We start from the raw sequence: 2,500 nt of genomic DNA on the forward strand, positions 1-2,500 counted from the left end.
AATTTTTTTTTTTTTTTTTTCGAAATAGCCGAGAAAGAATATGAAGACCGAGGCATCCAACAAAAAAATTTTTTTTTTTTTTTTTCCTAATCTACCCAAGCAAAACAAATAGAAGACCGAGGCATCCAAAAAATTTTTTTTTTTTTTTTTTTTTTTTCGAAAAATTTTTTTTCACAAAAACTTTTTTTTTTTTTTTTTCCCCAAAAAATTTTTTTTTTCGTTCCAAGCTAACCAAGACATCTACTATTCACTAGTAGAGCAATCGAGACTGCAAAGCAAGCAATGGCCTTACTTGCAGCTCTTGGTGCTGAGAACTCCCCCCCCCCTATAGTAGTCTTAAGTAAAACCACAGCTCTGACAGGAGTAGATATTGCATGCGAGCGAGGAGTCGTAATGGGCAAAATTGACTCGGGGGACCTCCAAATCGAATTCCGTTTCGAGCAAAACACTTCTTAGGCTTCAAGGAAGCTCCCATAAAATTTCCAAACCCAAACTCCAAACTTCATTTTTTAGCCTACAATGCCCACGTGCACGCCGGTGTGCACGCAGGGGTGCTTGAGCATGCGGGAGAGGAGCCATAATGGGCAACATTGACTCGGGGGACCTCCAAATCGAAATCCGTCTCGAGCAAAACACTTCTTAAGCTTCTAGGAAGCTCCCATAAAACTTCCAAACCCAAACTCCAAACTTTATTTTTTAGCATACAATGCCCACGTGCACGCCGGGGTGCTTGAGCGTGCGGGCGAGGAGCCATAATGGGCAACATTGACTCGGGGGACCTCCAAATCGAAATCCGTCTCGAGCAAAACACTTCTTAAGCTTCTAGGAAGCTCCCATAAAACTTCCAAACCCAAACTCCAAACTTTATTTTTTAGCATACAATGCCCACGTGCACGCAGGGGTGCTTGAGCATGCGGGAGAGGAGCCATAATGGGCAACATTGACTCGGGGGACCTCCAAATCGAAATCCGTCTCGAGCAAAACACTTCTTAAGCTTCTAGGAAGCTCCCATAAAACTTCCAAACCCAAACTCCAAACTTTATTTTTTAGCATACAATGCCCACGTGCACGCCGGGGTGCTTGAGCGTGCGGGCGAGGAGCCGTAATGGGCAAAATTAACACGGGGGACCTTCAAATCGAAATCCGTCTCGAGCAAAGCACTTCTTAGGCTTCTAGGAAGCTCCCATCAAATTTACAAACCCAAACTCCAAACTTCATTTTTTAGCACACAATGCCCACGTGCACGCGGGGGTGCTTAAGCGTGCGGGCGAGGAGTCATAATGGGCAAAATTAACTCGGGGGACCTCCAAATCGAAATCCGTCTCGAGCAAAGCACTTCTTAGGCTTCTAGGAAGCTCCCATAAAATTTCCAAACCCAAACTCCAAACTTCATTTTTTAGCATACAATGCCCCCGTGCACGCGGGGGTGCTTGAGCGTGCGGGGGAGGAGTCATAATGGGCAAAACTAACTCGGGGGACCTCCAAATCGAAATCCGTCTCGAGCAAAACACTTCTTAGGCTTCTAGGAAGCTCCCATAAAATTTCCGAACCCAAACTCCAAACTTCATTTTTTAGCATACGATGCCCACGTGCACGCCGGGGTGCTTGAGCGTGCGGGCGAGGAGTCATAATGGGCAAAAACTAACTCGTGGGATCTCCAAATCAAAATCCGTCTCGAGCAAAGCATTTCTTAGGCTTCTAGGAAGCTCCCATAAAATTTCCGAACCCAAACTCCAAACTTCATTTTTTAGCATACGATGCCCACGTGCACGCCGGGGTGCACGAGCGTGCGGGCGAGGAGTCGTAATGGGCAAAATTAACTCGGGGGACCTCCAAATCGAAATCCGTCTCGAGCAAAGCATTTCTTAGGCTTCTAGGAAGTTCCCGTAAAATTTTCAAACCCAAACTCCAAACTTCATTTTTTAGCATACGATGCCCACGTGCGCGCCGGTGTGCACGTCGGGGTGCTTGAGCGTGCGCGCGAGGAGCCGTAATTGGCAAAATTAACACGGCGGAAATCTAAATCGAAATCCGTCTCGAGCAAAGCACTTCTTAGTCTTCTAGGAAGCTCCCATAAAATTTTCAAACCCAAACTCCAAACTTCATTTTTTAGCATACGATGCCCACGTGCACGCCGGTGTGCACGAGCATGCGGGCGAGGAGTCGTAATGGGCAAAATTAACTCGGGGGACCTCCAAATCGAAATCCGTCTCGAGCAAAGCATTTCTTAGGCTTCTAGGAAGTTCCCGTAAAATTTTCAAACCCAAACTCCAAACTTCATTTTTTAGCATACGATGCCCACGTGCGCGCCGGTGTGCACGTCGGGGTGCTTGAGCGTGCGCGCGAGGAGCCGTAATTGGCAAAATTAACACGGCGGAAATCTAAATCGAAATCCGTCTCGAGCAAAGCATTTCTTAGGCTTCTAGGAAGCTCCCATAAGATTTCTGAACCCAAACTCCAAACTTCATTTTTTAGCATACGATGCCCACGTGCACGCCGG

Source organism: Cornus florida, unplaced genomic scaffold (genome assembly GCF_030987335.1).
Source record: "Cornus florida cultivar Cherokee Brave unplaced genomic scaffold, ASM3098733v1 CherokeeBrave_3.0.0_Hap2_scaffold_91, whole genome shotgun sequence".
In the NCBI taxonomy this organism is placed as follows: domain Eukaryota; kingdom Viridiplantae; phylum Streptophyta; class Magnoliopsida; order Cornales; family Cornaceae; genus Cornus; species Cornus florida.